Genomic DNA, 19,234 nt, shown 5'->3' with positions numbered 1-19,234 from the left:
CGGTCAAGAAGGGAACTGAACAGGTTGAATACAAAGAACAACTGGCCACAAAAATTGACGAGGAGGGTTGTCAAATACTCACAAATAGACTCCATTGGTGTTAGTGGTGATAAGAAGGGTCTCCATTGGTACCAATGCTACGATTGGTACCAATGGAAAAGCACCCTATTCCAATGGTTCTATTGGTGAATATGCATCTCATTAAGGGGACTTAGATTATTTTCTCATGTGGTCTTAAAATATGAAAAATCAAACTTCAGAAAATCGTAGGGAATTTATCAGAGAAGCCTCGAAAATTGTACATGAAGGGAACGTTCATCTAGAAATTTTTAGCCGTCTTCTCCGAACTGATATTTTACAGAAAACGGTCGTTTGGTGTCCCTGGCTAAATAATGTCAAATTTCGAAAAAGAAGAGTACTTACTGATGGTCACTAAAGTTCAACAGATGAACGATCGAATGGAAAGAAAAGTCCAGCTTCTGGGTTCTTATGAAGATGACTTGGTGCATCTAAGGTAAAGAGACAAGAAACAAAATAAGTAAATAAATAAATGCACTTTATTTTAGTGTCAATGTATTTAGAACGAAAGTACCATAGGGGACACTGTTTTTACGCCTCTTACTGGAGACGGGACCGCCATTTTACGTGGTCATCCGAGCCACCCAACGGTCTAGCCGCTCACACTGCAAAGGGAGTACCTTCATTTCTTAGTCAATTTAAGACCCTGAGTGTTGGTCCGGTCTCGGGAATCGAACGCGCGACGACCGCGACCTCCCGCTCTGCAGTCAAGGACTGAGCTAATCCTGCTGCGGTAATAAAATGTCCTATAAAAAATGCTTTTAATTTAACATCTCCTTCGACCGTTCACAGTCCCCTATTTTTGGTAAGATCTTAAGGGCCGAGCTCTCACCGGTACGGGCGACCATCTGGGTCTCATATGTACCGAGGGGGCGGGCTTCGGGTCCCCGCCCCTTACTGCGGTTTTCACAAACATGCGAATTCTGAAGTTCACAAGCCAACTGACGATCGCGTTTTTCGCTGCCGCCAATCATCCTAACGGACCTCTTAGGAAACAAAACTTTACTTTAACGGGTTCAAAAGGTCATGGTTTCTGATTTGTGATGGGAGGATTTCGATCCGTTTCGTATGTTTCTTTGTTTCAAGGTTCGTTGCTTGTAATCGTAATTATGATTGACGGCAGCCAAAAACGTAATTGTGAAGGCGGCCTTTGAACTTTGGAGTTCGCATGTTTGTGAAAAGCGCAGTAAGTAGATTTCACGCTCATCCCTAGACTGGACTCGGAACATTTAAAACCAAGATGGCCGCCTGATTTCGACGATTTTACGAAGAAATAGTTGACTGATAACAGTCTAACATCACACAATTGTTCTGGAACGCTAAAACCCAGGCAAATGTCCTGAATTAATCCGCGATCAATTCCATAATTCTCATCACCCATGTCTTATAATGGTCTCGGTTATAAAAGGAGAATTTCAAACGATAAAAGCAAAGCTCCTGTTACATCTTGTCGTCATGGCCTTGTTCTTCTATTTTTCTTGATTTATAGACTGTTCATAGACCCCTATTTTTCAGTAGGATCGTCGAGATCGAGTACTTACCCTTGGGGGCATCCAGCTTGGTTTCAATTGTACTGGGTCTGGCCTGGGGATTTCCGTCGAGTAACAAATCCACTTAGGGGGCGGGGGAAAGTTTAGGAGGAGACGAGAAAAATTTCTGTTTTTCTTCCCTGCCTCCCACCACCGCTAAAACCCCGACACCACCCGACCCTCGTTACATTCGAAACTAAAATGGTCGCCCGTAACGGACTCGTAACGTTAAGTGCTCGATCTCAACGATGTTATGGCAGAATAAAGGACAGTGAACGTTTAGAGAGTCGGGGTAATATGTCGGGAAGGTAAATGTGCACACCTATATAAAATAAATAGATGGAAAAAGTGAAGATTTTTGTGGTCGAATTACGCGAAATATTTTGTCCTTCGTTTCAGAAATAGTGAGACAGTGGCAGGACAGAAAACGGCTGAAGCTACAGGACTTAAGGTTGTCGTGTTGCTCGGATATTGTTAGTTGCAGTTGTGTAGAACGAGTCCTCTTCAATATAAGATGATGTAACATCTGTTTCTACCGCATCCCTTAGCCTTCGCAGCTGGCGGGATTAGCGGGAGTGCTGTAGTTTTTTGGCGGCGGAGCCGCGTGAAGATTAAGAACCCTAGCGGCTTTACCGCTCGCTTCGCCAATAAATTACCCCGGGCACAAGCATCCTGCCAGTAACGCAGGCTACCGCATCCCTCTCTAATAACTTTGTAGGAAGAGAAGGCTAAATAATGGGATCAACGTTAAATTCACCTAACCTAAAAATTATTTGTTTACCACTGTTTTCATTAAGGCTCTTACTGACATAGAACATCAGCGTTAAGCCGTGAAGTTATTGCCAAAAAGTCTGTAAAGGGTCATAAGGAAGTGGATTGTGTGATTCATATTGGTTAATGTGCAGGGCCCAGTTATTCGAAGGCCAATTAGCGCTAAACCAAGGTTAAATTTTAATTCGGGTTTCTTTTTCTTTTGATCAAAAGCATGTCCCCGAATAATTTCATCTATACTTTTGAGAACATCCAATCATCAAATTGTAAGCAAAATTTATTAAACTGAATTTGATTTTTAAGCTTTCTTATCTGAATTCAAATTTCCTACTTACCCTGGGTTATCTTAATCCAGCTTTGAACATCCCTGCCCAGATTACATTAAAGCTGTCTTGTTTTTACTGGAATTTTTCACTCTGATTTTGTCGTATTGTACCACATAGATGGATGTTCGAAATCGCCAGGAAGAGACCGCCTACCTTAGAGCATTAATGAGTAGATTAAGAGACGACCTAGATCAACAGCGGAGACTTAATGTTTGTTTAAAGGAAAGAAAGGTAAGATGATATTCTACCTGTGACCACAGGGGACCCAAGCTCACAATAAGAGCCCGTAAGCAACACTACCTTACATAGCTACTTAATAATAGTAATAGGACTGAGTGCAGTCCAGTTCGGTCTTTAATCATACGAGTGATAAACCCGATTTCTTTAATCACGAGTATGATTACAGACCGAATTGGACGACACGAAGTTCTGTTACCTATTAATCATGACTATAACAAAATTTGTGATTTTTTTAGGGTTTTTTCAATCAAAGCACGAGAAATTCCGAGAGTTTTTTGCTAGCAGTGACAAAAAAGCCATTTAAGCGCGCGCGTGATGGCACGTTCTGTCCAGTTACTTAGGCATGACGCGTACTATCCTACTAGTGTTGAAATCAGTACAATTGATAGCCAATCAGATTTGAGGATCGGCGGGGCTAAATGCAGGGTGCATTCGCAGGCCAGAAAACTGCCCGTGAGAGAAAAACTAAATGTGGTGTCCTTCATTCTCGTATCTGATCTACGCTCACTTAAAACACAGAGAGTTTTGAAAGGTTTGTGAAAGAACCTTGTCGGCAAAAACAACTAACTTTGTTGGCTTTTTTACTTGTGGCCAGAAATTCGCTATGGATATGGATGAGCGTGATACAAAGAGACAAACATATAGCTGTTACATTGACGAACACACCAGACACAAGGTGATGAATGATAAGTATACTATATAATATACAGTAAATATTGTTTCACTGTCCATGCACTCGTTAGTTGTGGCAAAGTTCCCTTTCGTAAACGGTCGCTGCCATTTTTGAGACACATTTTTCACCCGTGATTGAGAGTGTTTCTATCGTTACACCTGTGAATATAAACAATCACTTATCTTCTAACGTTACTTCGACTAACTCTTCACTTCATACAAATTTGTTCGTCAATCCACGTTCAACTTTCCTAAACTTTGCGGTCTTCAATTCTAGATCTGTTAGAAACAAGATCGAGAGCATTATTGACCACGTCGTAGAAAATGACATTGGCCTTTGCACCGTTACCGAGACCTGGTTAAGGAGGCTCGATACAGTTTTTCAGGGTCAATACCTCCCAAGTTTGAGCGTAAACTACGTCGCCATAAACAAAGATTTGGAAAAATTAACACCACAGTTGTATTAGATAAAGATGAAAATTTGTTATGATCAGGGTTAGAATGACATCGGAGTTGTCATAGGAACGAAATGACGCCATTACCTATTTTACTTCCAGCAGTATTTTTCGGCACTGGGAACTGTTCTTCCCAAATCGTTTACTGGAGCTTTTACCTACGATAGCTGCCTCGATGTTTGTGAAGTTTAAGCGAAATCTGTAAGGGCGTTATCGAGATATTTTGGGATGAAGTTTTCCTGGTTAGAAATATGGTAAAAAATTGACAATCTTGATGTTCGACTGTTATCTGTACTAAACGAAGCACTTTTGACATGCAATTTCACCTCATAGTAGTTTCAATCTTTTTAAAAACGTGTTTGAAAGATCATGGAGATACCTCCCCGCCGCGTGTCGCCTTTTCTCGCGTGGGGTGATTTTCACGCGCGCTCGCGTTTCGCTCGCTCTACTATCCCTGAGGAAAAATGGGGGACTACTCGTAGTCTAAATGAGACATATAATGGTGTATCGACCTCCATATTCTTCGTTACATCCTGTTCCTGCCTCTGTTTCCTTTGATGAATTCTCTCAGTTTTTAGAGAATGTTGATGTGCCCCAAGGTTCTTGTTATCTCTGGAGACTTCAACCTTCATTTAGATGACCTCCGTGACAATGACACCAAGAAATTTATGGATTTACTGGAAACGTTTAGTCTTTCGCAACACGTTTCCGCCCGACCCTTTTATCGGGTCATACCTTATTATAGGAAATTAACGCTCCATAAAATTAAGGTATTGGAAATTAACGCGAATTTAATGGAAAACGACTTTCGAATAGAGAAAATTAACGCGAAAAAGGAGGTAGAATTTCATAATAAAGGAAATTAACGTGATTAAGACACAGTTGGTGGCCGAAATAAAAGGAGAAGATTTTGACATTACTTCTGACAGCGACAAAGATGAAGATGAACTCGAAATATTGTAGACCTTCGCCCTAGCTTTTGCGAAAGATGAAAAATAGAGGGTAAATGGAAAGAAAGAAAGCTTCTAATTAATGTTTTTTAGGTGTCAAGAATGTCTGGGCAGGTTCCAGAATTGGGGTTAAAATACTGGAAATTAAGAGCGCGGAAATTAACGCTGCACTTAATTAACGTCGCGGAAATTAACGCTCAACAAAATTAACGCGAATTTTAATGATTCGCGTTAATTTTATGGAGCGTTAATTTCCTATAATAAGGTACCTTGGATCTAATTATTACTCGTTCGTCGGATGATGTTGTTCTTGCTTCTCCTAAAGCTACTTTTCCCATCTCCGATCATTTTATTATTCAGTGTCCTATCGGCTTCCCGCGACCAGCTTTATCATGCAAAGAACTGACTTTTCGTAAACTCAGAAATATTGATATTGCCGAATTCTCGGCTGATATTGCCTCTTCTATGGTTTGTGCAAGCGTACACTGGGACAACATTGATGCACTCTCCGACTGCTTTTACATGACCCTTACTGACATTTTGGACAAGCAGGCCCCGCTTAAAACAAGGATTATGATAAATCGTCCAAAGATCCCGTGGTTTAATGATGACATTAAACAACTCAAGCGTAAACGTCGTCGCCTTGAAAAGAAAGCCTTGAAAAGAAAGCCTTGAAAACTGACCTCCCTGGCGACTGGAATAATTACCATAAACAGGGGCACCCAACGAGGATATAGTTCAAAACTACTTAACATAGCATTGTTGAACGTATTTTAGTATTTAAACGGTAGATATAGGCATATTTTTATCCCCTAAAAACTTTTCATCTGTTCGGATTTCCTAGCTGAAAGTCTAGTGATCCGAAAATTATAGGGATCAAAACTTACCTTTTCGAAAATTTTAGCCAGGAAAAGGCTCCCGAAAATTCTAGGTGGCTTTTTTTAGGGTAAATATCCGTTTAAAATGGGTAATTATACCATTTTGTAGATGTTCGAAAATCCTAGGAGAGGCAGGCAAGCAAGAAATTTTACAACAAATGTTCCGAAAATTCTAGTTCTCAAATCGTCTTCCGAACAGATATTTTCCCGAAAATTGCCGTTGGGTGCCCCTGCATAAAGTTCGTAATCAGTACTCTGCACTTCTTAAATCTGCACGTGTGAATTATTATTCAAACCTAATTGATCAGTGTGCGGGTGACTCTCGCAAGCTATTTCGTGTGGTTAATTCTTTGTCCAGGGAACCACTTGAGACGGCTCTTCCAGAGCACGATGATCCCACTAAGCTAGCAAACGAATTTGGCACCTTCTTCAAAAAAATTGAAATCATAAAGGGAAATCTTGACAAGTTTCAAGTTCAAGAGCCTCGACTTGCTCCTGTTACTCCAAAGGAGAATCTGGAGAATTTTTCTCCGCTATCCATAGGAGAAGTGTGTAAGATTGTTCGAGAATCCTCCAATGCCTCTTATCGGTTGGATCCTGTTCCTACATGGCTAGTGAAGTCCTGTCTTGGTGTATTAGCGCCCTCTGTCACTGAGATGGTTAATCTTTCTCTCTTCTCAGTGGTTGCGTTCCAGAAAATTGGAGAACTGCTGTTGTCATCCCTCTATTTAAAAACCTGGACTTGATTTGGTCTACAAAAATTTCCGTCCAGTCAGTAATCTTCCATTCATTTCCAAGGTAGTGGAAAAGGCTGCACTTCAACAAAGAAATCGTTTAATGATCAATGACGCGAAAACTGACTTTCTAATTATTGGCACCCGTAAACAACTTGAAAAAACATCTACAATCTATTATCATTGGTGACACCGTCATTAAACCTTTAGAAAGCGTCCGGAACCTCGGATCCTGGTTCGATGCTCATATGCGAATGAATGTTCACAGTACATAGGCAAGATTTGTAGCAAGGCTTTTCGCGGACTATACAACATAAGACAGATCAGAAAATTCCTTACCGTGCAATCCACAAAGACATCGATCCATGTCTTTGTATCTTCGCACCTTGATTACTGTAACGCACTTCTATTTAGTCTACTTAAGAGTCATTATCTGAGAAAATCGAAAATCGCACGACACTCGTCAAAAGTTCGAATTTTTTTTTATTTTGCCAAAACATCCCTTTTAGTGACCTAATTTAAGGAAAAATAGTTTTGGGTTCAAACGATTCATTTTAAAGGAGAAATTAGGAAAAGTTTGAAAAATAGATTTTATGCTCGTTTTTCGCACAAAACACGGCAGGATGCAATGGCAACTTCGAGAGAAGGGTGAACGCGTAAGAAACATTCCCTGACACTGAAACTTCACCGAATTATTATTTTGTTCTTACTCTTGAAAATCCTAAAAGAAAATTTGATAAACAATGCTTTACATTTTTATAATCGACAAGTGTAAAGAGGTCATATTTGTGACGTTAGACATGCTAGAAAACGAAGGCCAACTTTGACTATTAAAAAAGGCCTCTGGTATATGCCGCTTGATCATAAAATCAATATAAAATGGAACCTTGGCGTTTGTACTAACTTACTGGAAAGTTTAAGCTCTGGAAATCAAATATCATCCTGACACCAAAGCAAGCGGTGAGAGCAATTGAATTGGGAAATTTATGCAAATTAGACGGCTTGCGGACGGTTGTCAAACTAAACGAAAGGTTTTACATGAAAGGATTACTCACCATTGTTTGTAACACGTTTTTACGACAAGGAAAGTTATTTCCAACTTCTTTTGCGTCGTTTGAGTCACAAAATATATAATTTTTAGCCAAAAGACAAACGTACGTTTGCTCAGCAACTGCGTCCGAATCCGGCCGTGAATCGCAATAAAGTCACAACACGTCGAAGCAAGAGTTACAAGAGTTTTTACTTCAGCAAAAGGAATAAAAATTCATCGCAAACTAATGACTTCGATTTTGAAAACCTTTCATCACTTCAATCGTTCGTCGGCTGATAATAGACATCGCACAAGATCGTATGACCTTTGGCGTGTGACCGGAAATTGGTCACACGCTTTAGTCACGTCAGCATGCTGTCACGAAATTTTCGTAGCTGTTGTCAGCAATTTTAATACAGTTTTCACATTTTTTGACAAGAAATCCTCTCATCGCAGTAGAAACAGCCATGCATATTTATTTTTCTTTTATTTACCTACTAGGCTTTACCTACCTTGCCTTCGAAGTACTAAACAGGAGGGGTACCTCGGATTCCAAGTGTCGTGAGTGATCCGTGGAAGCGAAAATTAAGACCAAAAAAGAACGAATATTTTGAATACTTAAGTAAAGCCACAGTTAAAAAAAAAAATTTGTTCAAAATATTTTCAAACCAAGAAAAAAACATACTTCGATCATCCCCGTGACTTGGAATCTGGCCAGAGTACCCCCCTCCCCCTCCCCTCCTCCCCTATGCCGGGTCAAAATACTAAGTTCCCCCGGCCCAATGTCCCATAGTCAAGGGAGTATACTCTCTTGCTGTAGTGAAGAACTTGCAGAATAATACCAGTTCTCCGTGGCCAACGGATTCAACGCTATAGTTCACTTTGGTTTTGCTTGTTAATTTTTTCGCTATTTGCTCACGATCAGGAGCCTATAACCCCAACCACGACCAAATTATGAAACCTGTTATTACCAGAAAAAAAAAAAAAAACACAAAGAAACAGTCAGTCAGATAGACAGTACATAATAAAAAAGACCTCGATTAAGATTAAAAAAAAATCAATACATGACACTGTCGAATACGAAAACCCAGAAACCATTTTGTGGAAAAAAGGTTCGCATACAGCTATCTGCTGCTTTTGTCCACAACTCGCCGGTAGAGGTGCGCAGAAACTAGTGATTGTGAAATGGCTTCAAACTATGATCCTATACTGTTGGAATATTACTTATCACAGAAAGCTACAACTGATTTCTTCTAGCAGACCCAATCCTCTTGGTTCGTGTGGACAAAGTAGCTCATCCCGGCTATTTGCACTATGCTACCATAGTCTCCCTAGATTCCCAAGCCTCGCACGCAGACTTTCCTGTCCCACGAACGTTAGGTAGGATTGTAGGACGAGCCAAAAGAAAGTGAAGGCTATAGGCTCTCGCGATGATGCAAGGAAGGTCGAGTATTATATTCCCCTATCCTGGTCGCCCAGGGTATAGACTACGAGTAGTCCCCCATTTTTCCTCAGGGATAGTAGAGCGAGCGAAACGCGAGTGCGCGTGCCTTTTCTCGCGTGGGGTAATTTTCACGCGCCCTCGCGTTTCGCTCGCTCTACTATCCCTGAGGAAAAATGGGGGACTACTCGTAGTCTACTCAGGGTAAGTCTGCGGAGGAGAGTGACTGAGGGGCTGTATGTTCGAAAAGTTGACTAACGCCCCCGGGACTAACGCTTTCCCCTGGATAAATCTATATCCAATAAGTAACGCAATTGCTTCTTCTTATTCGCTTGATAGTGATTTCCTGTTGTTCAACGTTTGAACAACAGGGCCCTAAGTATTGTGTTTCGCCTTGCACTAAAAACCCATAAACCTTATAAATTTCACTATGGGACTTCAGCACCTCCCTTGAATGATCCATTTCGCTAAACGGGACCTCAAAACAACGATTTTGTGCATCCTAAGGGAGTGTATACTATACTTTCCTGGCTCTCGTCACTCACAGTGAGGTGATGTTGGTTTATACTCTAATAGACCTAACACAGTCGAACCTCCATGTGCGACCGCCAATCCAAAAGACCAAAGTTTCCCAGTCAAAGCCTTACAGTTGGAACCTCCAGTAAACGACCACCTTCTGTAAGTGACTGCGACCACTTTTTGGGCGCCACGGTTAATTGTTTTCCATAAGCGACCAGTTGACGCATTCTCTGCTCTCTATTTTTGCTGTGTGTACTATGTTCCTTAGAAAATATGAAGACCTTTAGTGACATCGTGGAACTACACATATCCTAACTTAGTAGATGTAGCCAACAAAGTGAAGATTCTGTTGTGATTCTAGGCTATTCTATATCTCACTCACCTGAATCCCTCTTTAAATTGAGCATGATTTAAAAGCTGTATTTGTCAAAAGAGGTAAAAGATAATATTACACCGCCATTTAATAGAATGTGCCTGGACCTCTTCTCGGAATAGACCCCATGTGGTCCGATTCTTCTAAACGGCCACCTCCCGTTAGAGACCACTAAGTCTTTGCATTTTTTGTGGTCGCTTACTGGAGGCACGACTGTATTACTTTGACCTATCAGAGGCTTACCGATAATAAAGGGGATCTGGAAGGGGGCATGGATGCGACAATCACATCCCAGGTCGCTTACTTAAAATAGTGGACATCTAACTGACAATCAAAGTTTGTGCTTATTATTGGGGTTATCTGGTGTTTACTCACCTCCCAAGCTACCCTGGGCGAGCCAACTTTTCCTCCATTTCCTTACAAAACTTGGTAAACCATTTACATGAGAAACAAAAGGTTGGTTCGGATAGACGCCTTACTACCAGTAGTGGGCGGGGTTGAAGGCTTCCGGAAGTCAGCCCTCCACTGAGCCGGTAGTGGTGGCCTCACCCTTCTAGCCCGGCTAATATTTCTCCACTTTGGCTCGCCCAGCTAGCTGGGACAACACGGTCAAGGCTAGACAAAGACAGCATGCGCAAGCACTGTTGACTCGGACTAAGTGGTCAGTTTTTTCCTCATATAAACGCTCGCAAAAGTTGGCTCGGCTGGGAGGTTGACCTTCTCTCCGGCACAGCTTTTCTCCATCCATGGGTTCCAGACAGTCTTTTAACAGTCACGTTTGAAATTTATAGGAAAATGATGTAGCACTTCAAAAAATAATAATAATAAAAAACTCTTTTTCCACAGCCTGTCAATGCCTAGAAGGTGTCTATAAAAGAAATCAACTGTAGAACAGGAGTCAATTTCAGTCTTTTGCGCTTTTCACGCTAGCACTGCGAAGCTGACTGGGGGCGCGAGACACGCGCGATGCATGGGAAACAAGTTCTGCAGGCCATAAAAGAAATTTAAAAAAAATAAAAAAAATAAAGCAAGCCTGATTTTATTTCGATGAGTCTATTTTTTGTCGAAAGCAAACGTGAAAAATCGTATTAAAATTCGTGACAGTATGCTAACGTGACTTAAGCGTGTGACCGATTTCCGGTCACACGCCAAAGGTCATACGATCTTGTGCGATGTTTATCATCAGCCGACGAACGATTGAAGTGATGAAAGGTTTTCAAAATCGAAGTCATTAGTTTGCGATGAATTTTCAATCTTTTGGCCTCCTGACTGAAGTAAAAACTCTTGCAACTCTTGCTTCTAAAGGACCGCAGTGACGTGTTGTGACTTTATTTCGATTCACGGCCGGATTCTGCGCAGTCGCTGAGCAAACGTACGTTTGTCTTTTGGACCTTTTGGCTTAAAATTATGGATTTTGTGACTCAAACCGACGCAACAAAAGTTGGAAATAACTTTCCTTGCCGTAAAAACGTGTTACAAGCAATGGTGAGTAATCCTTTCATGTAAAACCTTTCGTTTAGTTTGACAACCGTCCGCAAGCCGTCTAATTTGCATAAATTTCCCAATTCAATTGCTCTCACCGCTTGCTTTGGTGTCAGGATGGTATTTGATTTCCAGAGCTAAAACTTTCCAGTAAGTTAGTACAAACGCCAAGGTTCCATTTTATATTGATTTTATGATCAAGCGGCATATACCAGAGGCCTTTTTTAATAGTCAAAGTTGGCCTTCGTTTTCTAGCATGTCTAACGTCACAAATATGACCTCTTTAGACTTGTCGATTATAAAAATACAAGACATTGTTTTTCAAATTATCTTTTAAGGTTCAGGAGTAAGAACAAAATAATAATTCGGTGAAGTTTCAGTGTCAGGGAATGTTTCTTACGCTTTCACCCTTCTCTCGAAGTTGCCATTGCATCCTGCCGTGTTTTGTTCGAAAAACAGGAATTTAATTTTTCCTTTAAAATGAATCGTTTGAACCCAAAACTATTTTTCCTTAAATTAGGTCACTAAAAGGGATGTTTTGGCAAAATAATAAAAAATTCGATTTTTTGACGAGTGTCTTGCGATTCTCGATTTTCTCAGAAAATGGCTCTTAAATATCAGCTTGATCGTTTACAGAAAGTCCAGAATGCCGCGGCTAGAGTGACTTTTCAGATTGCGAAATTTGATCATATATCACACCCGCTCTTATCGACTTACATTGGCTTCCAGTAACATTTAGAGTTCAATTGAAATTGCTCCTTCTTGTTTACACGTCACTACACAACCAAGTCCATCCTACATTAAAAATCTTTTATCCCTGAAACCAGCTGCTAATTATGCCCTTCGTTCGTTCGCACAATCTCTTCTGTTCGTTCCAAAAGTCAACTGCTCTGCACTTGGGGATCAGGCCTTTGCTCATGCTGCACCTGTTTTATTAGCCTCCCACGCAGACGTTCTTACGGGTTCGTGAATATGAAATCGCTGCCATTAACTACAAGAACAAGTAGCAGCCTAGCCATTTTCAAAAAGCAACTTAAAACATTTCCTTTTAAGAAAGCTTTTATTTGTTGGAATAGTTCTAATGTTTAATTTTAATTTAGTTTGGAATTTTCGAATTTCATTTTTTTTTTAGATTTTACCATAGCGTAACATATCATTGTTATTATTATAGCTTTCAGGGATTTTTAATTTTTTTATTTATTATTTATTCATTAATTTAACTTCATGTAAAGCGCTTTTGAAAATTCTTCTATAGTTGTAGCGCTATACAAATTCATTATCATTATTATTAAGGTCAATCGTAACCCAGGGTCGAACCCAGACCTTTCGTATCCTAATCCTTCTCCCGTACCACTACACTACAACACCGACGCGACAAAATTTGGAAAAATTTCAGTACATAAACTAGTAAACTGTCTTTCTTAAAACTGATACATCAATAATAGGTGACCCTAGCCTTTTCCAAATCTTTTTTTTTTTCCAACGACGTTCTTTCTACGACTATTCAAAAACGTAATACACAGATTTAACCAGGGCTAAAAGCGACGCTCTCGTTAATATACTTTTTGCCCTATTGTAATTTTATTATTGTATATTTGTTATTAGTAAAATCCAACTAGTACTCTATTATCAATGCTGTGTTCTGATTGGTTGAGCTACTACTAGGTTATATGTTATAGCCCACTACTAGCGAAAAGCGCCGGCTTTGAAAACCAAAACAATGGCGCAGAATCGCGTTTTGCTAACTAAAGCTGTTTTGTCTCGATATTTTTGACCAACTAGTTGGATTTTACCAAAACAATTATCCCTCTCGCCCTCATGGCCTCTGAGTCAATAGCCCATTCGGCCTTCGGCCTCATGGGCTATTGACTTAGAGCCCATTCGGGCTCGGGGAATAATTGTTAATTATTGTATATTTCGACAGAATAGCCCCGTATAGAGGAGACGTAATAAGTGTATGTTATGTATGTTATGTTATGTTATGAGTTACTCAAACAAACAAATACAATGCTAAACGATGATGGCAACGAGAACGGCAAAAAATATCAACTGTTCTTATTAGCAAAAAAAAGCTTTACAAGTGCAGCACGCTTTCTTGTACATGTTTTTGACGTTGTTTTGCAACACGACAACGTGAGACGTCTCAGTTACACATCTTATATAGGAAATGTCGTATGTGCTCACCACAATTTTTGTTGCTTGTGTCCTTGGTCGCCTTTTTTTTTCACTGCCGCTCATTGTCACCTCGCTGGCCGCTAGAATTTCTCATTTTCTCACCGTCAATTTTCATGTTTTTCTTCCGACGAAATTCGTCTCTTTTGTTCTGTATCTAACGCTTTACCTCTTTCCCTGTTATTCACGCCAGTAAAGACAAAAAAATGTAGTCAGACTCGACTTTGTTGTTGTTTTTTCTCTCTAAGAGGTCCGGGTGGCCATGCGATGACAGGCCAAAAAACCTAGTGTTGCATTTGGGTTGCTATACCTGTGGATTGAGTTATTTCACATTGGTATGCCTGTGGTGCGGACGGAACACTTACGGTCACGTTATTTTCAAATTTTCTCGGATGCATAGATAACCAAATTTTCTTACTCATAGTGCTCCGCTGCGCGCTAGACGTTTCACTGTCCCCTATTTTCTTGTAAAATCGTCTAGATCGAGCGCTTTGCGTTACGAGCGGCCATCTTGCATGAGTGTCAAAACTACTTAGGGGGCAGGGGGTGGTTTGGGAGGAAGCGAGAGAAATAGAGGGACTGTAATAACATCACTGCGGCTCGCGTTCACGGAGCGCGTTGTACCAGCAACGCAGGCGCTTGATTGGTCATTAAACGATAGATGTTAATTTGCGTTGACAACGGGCTTAGTTTAAGTCGCCGACACTGACAAGTCGTTGACAAGTCGTCGTTTCTTATAAACGTACGCTTTCATAACACATAAGCCACATCTTGCGCAAACACACGAAGGATTTTTGGTATTTTGAGGATGAATCACGTAAGCCAACATGCTTCTGAAGCATCCCAGCCGGAGATGTTATTACAGTCCCCCTATTTTTCTCGCTTCCTCCCAAACCGCCCCCCGCCCCCTAAGTAGTTTTGACACTCATGCAAGATGGCAGCCCGTAACGCAAAGCGCTCGATCTCGACAATCTCACGGAAAAATCGGTGACTGTGAACAGTTTACTGCGCGCGCTCTCCCTTATTACTGGCTTTATTATAACTTAATTAATCCAGGGAATATATTACATGTATCTTACCAATGGTGGCGTCGATCGTTAAAAATGGCAACGACCGTAACGAAAGGGCAATATGCGTCGTCGTGATCCATTACCTTTAGTGAATGATTATGGAGATGAGTCAGATGCCAAGACAAAGCATCTATAATTCTTATTCTGCCTCAGCCTTCGGCTCAATTAATAACACTTACCTCGACCTAGATTATTCCTAATATCACACGAACCTCATCCAATAATAACTGGGGAGCAAGGGTGGCGCAGTGGTGAGAGCACTCGCCTCCCACCAATGTGGCCCGGGTTCGAATCCTGGCGTCGACGCCATATGTGGGTTGAGTTTGTTGTTGGTTCTCTCCTTTGCTCCGAGAGGTTTTTCTCCGCGTACTCCGGTTTTCCCCTCTCCTTAAAAACCAACACTTCCAAATTCCAATTCGATCTGGAACGCACGGACACGTCTCAACGAGTTCTTATGAACTCCTAAGTGATCCGTGGGTAAGCAAATTACAATTTACAATTTTACAATTGTTTATAATTGTGTATGTAATTTCCGTTACAGGAGGAACTTAAAAAGAAAAAAAGGCAGCAGAGAAACTTAAGAGGAAAAATTGCGAAATAGAGTCACTCAAAAAGGTAAGAAATGTGGGAGAGCTTTTCATGTATTTATGGTATGAAATGGTCCTCCTGGATTGGTAATATTTAATTCTGCAATCTATAACTGACTTCACTTAGCGTCGCTTAATTTCAGACTACATAACAGAAGAAGATCGGCGACAACATTGTTGAGACATTTTCCTCAAATGGTGTAACTCCGGAGAACAAAACAATCCCACACCTCTCCTCTGTCTCCTCCATTCAAAGTTGGAGTGTTTTATGTTTTCTGCAGGTAGCTCGAACAGCAACACAGCAATGTACCGAGGGGGTGGCAAAAAGTCAGACAGACCCTTTAGGGCGCAGTGTCTCAATTAATTTTGTCGCCAATGGTAGATAGAGAGATATGCAAGTTATACATGTATCTATTGAATAAATGGTAAAAGTATTATTTATAAAAGCCTTTGAGAATGTGTGTAGTGGCTACAGTGGCATATCGTGTAGAGATGATGACCACACTGAAAATAAGAAAGAACTGTTTCAGCCTCAAAGTACCAATTCAGCCCTGTAGGCCGATGTCTGATCCAGCCCCTCCTGGAGTCATTTAACACAGTTCAAGCGAAAACAGCCCAATCTAAACGCTCTTCCAGCCCACGCTGGGGCCCATTTCAGCTACTGGGTCCAAATCAACCCTAGGTAGTTGGACTATATTGGCCCTGATTTAAGGGAGTCAAAATGAGATTCAAAAATAAAACTGTATTTTACTTACCGAAACGGCCCCATTTTTAGGGCTGAAAGAGATCTTTCTGATTTACTATGCACCTACTTTATAACTGAAAACCTCTCTTGCTGAAATTCTGAGCATAATTTGGTTAAAGCCTTGTTTTTCGTACATTTCAGCATTTTTCCCTTAAAATCTTGACGAAACTTCATTCGATCTAAAACTGTTGAATTAAAATTTATGGCCGGTGATAAATCGATCGCTCTTGTACAGACCCCCCCCCCCCTCCCCCTCCTCTTTTCCTGTGGGGAGGGGGGTCTGTACACAGGCTTGTCAATTTGCTTCTCTGTCATTGGTTAAGGCACGGCTTTTCTAAGATCTGCGCGCGTCGCCGAAACTGTGGTTGCGTTGTCTGTGCTAAATCTGCCTACTTTATTACGTGTAAACCCTTTTCTTCTCTTCTTTCGTTTATTCTCAATTCACCCCATTTTCCCTAAAAATTCAATCTCAATGCCCTTATAAATGACTACGCGCGATGTGAATGTGTAAAAGCCAAGGTGTCTGAGGTTGTATTTTGTCAATTTATAGGAACTTATGTCCGCTGACCGAGAACTGAATGAAACTGCAGTCAAGTTGCAACTTCTTCGAGTCCAGCAGAGTATGTGCATGGAACTCTGTTTTGTACATGTATTAACCTTCCTTAGCGGACATTGTTTTGGCTCAAAACATAAAAGTTTTCACAAAATTGAACTTTGTTATCTCTGAGAACACATAGTTCAATTCCCGATGTCAACGGCTATTAAGGGATTATTTTTTTTCCCTTCAATCTTCTTAATAATAATAATAATAATATAGATTCTTATTAAGCGCATTTCTATCCTCAATGCGCTTTACAGTATGAAAGCCGATTGAAGATCATTACATTTCTAGCCTATTGTGACATTATACATCAAGTATTGTAAAGCTTTAAAAATCCTAATTGTAAAACTTTAAAAATCCTAAAACGTTAAGCATGAAAATCAATTGTAACATTATTCATCAAGTATTGTAAAACTTTAAAAAAAAAATCCTAAAATGTTATCATGTTTGTAAAAACTTTAAAACCAACTTGTAAAACTTAAAAATCCTAAAATGTAAGGCATGAAAATCAATAATCAAGTCAGTTGTAAAACTTTAAAAAAAAAAACCTAAAATGTTAAGCATGAGAATCAATTGAAACATTTCCTGAAAAGAAATGTTTTAAGTTTTGTTTTAAATGTTGTAACACTGTCCGCATTTTTGATATATTCTGGGGTAGTGTTCCATAACTGAGGTGCTGCAGTGGAAAACGCGCGTCCTCCATATGTTTTGGATTTTATGGCTGGGGTGCATAATAGCGAACGGGATGACGATCGTAGAGCTCTTGATGGATGATAATCCTTAATCAGAGGTTCCAGATATCCAGCAGATTTTCCATTTCAGATCTTATATGTGATAAGAAGAATCTTAAAATGAATCCTTGCTTTCACAGGTAGCCAGTGCAGGCTCTTTAATAAAGGTGTAATGTGGTCAGAGCTGCGGGCTCCTGTTATCATTCGAGCTGCGGTATTCTGAATTCTTTGTAACTTATCGCTCTGGTATTTTGGGATGTCATTTAAGAGACTATTGCAATAGTCGAGTCTGGAAATCACAAGGGAATTCACCAACATTTTCAATCCATCGGAAGGAAGGTACTTTCGAATACGACCAATTGATCTTATGGCATAACTGGCTTTCTTGGACATTTCGTTGATATGTTCAGTGAAAGACAAGGTTTTATCCATGATGACACCCAAATTCTTGGCTTTTGTTTTCACTTCTACTGAGGTGTTAGCTAATGATAATGTTTCGTAAACTGTAGGTTACTTGCTGAAACGAGACGTGAAATGTAATATTTCAGTTTTTCCAGGGTTGCACTTTAACATATTCTTAGAGTTCCATGCAAAAACATCATTGATGCATCCCTTGACGATGTAAATTTGGGTGTCGTCCGCATAAAACGTGGAGTCGAGACCGTGGCTGCGTATAACATCTTGGAGAGGTGCCATATAAAGAGTGAAAAGCAGCGGCCCAAGTATTGAACCCTGGGGAACGCCATACTCTAAACATCGTGGCGGAGATGTTGCATCCGCTATAGAAACTCGCTGAGATCGGCCAAGCAAGTAAGAGGAGAACCATTTAAGAGCTGTTTCTGTGAAATTAAAATATTTCCTTAGCCTCGCGAGGAGAATTTGGTGATCGAGGGTGTCGAAAGCTGCGGACAGGTTAAGTAGCACAAGTATTACTTCACCGTTGGAGACAAGAGTCTTTAGGATGCCATCGGTAACTCTGAGTAGCGCAGTCTCTGTTGAGTGATATTTCCTATAAGCTGACTGTAAGGCAGGAAACAGACCACTGTCATTCAAGTAGTTGTGAACTTGGATGGCAGCTGATTTTTCTAATACCCTGGAGAGGAATGGTATGTTAGCTATAGGTCTGTAGTTCGCTAATAAATCAGGTTTAAGATCAGGCTTTTTCAATTTTGGACGAACCAGCGATGTTTTTAATAAGGTCGGAAAGATTCCATTTGAGAACGATTGTCTCACAATTCCGCTGATCATAGGTAGTACAGAAATATGTCGGACTTATGTCTAACGAAGAAATCTCGCCACTTCGAGGGTTCTTGACAGTTTCACTGTTACTGACGGATCTCCAACCTGATAAAATACTCCTCTTTCCTAGGTGTCAAGAACGTCAGAAGTGTATCCAAAATAGTGGAAATTAAAGGAGCTGTGTCACGAAATTTATCAAAATTCAAGCAGTAGGAACTGCCACCAAATTGAGTGAATCATAAAAATAACAGCTCAAAACATTATAAGAACATATATCTGTCTGGATTTGCAAAAACATGGCTACAGAAATCTCTCTTATATACCCTCTGACTGAACCTTGTAGTGGAGCATGTTTTTTTTTTTTTTTTTTTCATAGTTACCTTTTATTTATTTAATCGGTACCGGATAGGCCACAGTACATAGACTTTGATGAGTTTCTCGCTGGCTTTTAACCTATTACCCCGCCCCCCCCTTCCAAAAAAAAAAAAAGTTTTTCATAACTTCCCATAGTTCTCATTGTATGTCAGTTTGAAATCAGCGAGCGTATTAGACTGAACTCGGCTCTCACGGTGGGTTATCTTAGAGTTTTTTTGGCCGCCTTGAGCAAAGTT

The 19,234-nt window shown here is 40.4% G+C and overlaps 1 long non-coding RNA gene across 1 annotated transcript; it reads left to right on the top strand.

Annotated features, from left to right (window-relative positions):
* The first annotated feature begins 355 nt into the window (after positions 1-355).
* LOC140946250 (uncharacterized) lies at positions 356-2,929 on the top strand. The gene is made up of 3 exons (XR_012166827.1): positions 356-514; positions 2,007-2,058; positions 2,822-2,929. It is a non-coding gene; the product is annotated as an uncharacterized lncRNA (long non-coding RNA).
* Positions 2,930-19,234: the final 16,305 nt, after the last annotated feature.

Source organism: Porites lutea, chromosome 1 (genome assembly GCF_958299795.1).
Source record: "Porites lutea chromosome 1, jaPorLute2.1, whole genome shotgun sequence".
NCBI classification, from domain to species: Eukaryota; Metazoa; Cnidaria; class Anthozoa; order Scleractinia; family Poritidae; genus Porites; species Porites lutea.
Note: the sequence above shows the minus strand (reverse complement) of the source record. Positions and strands in the feature narration are given on the sequence as shown.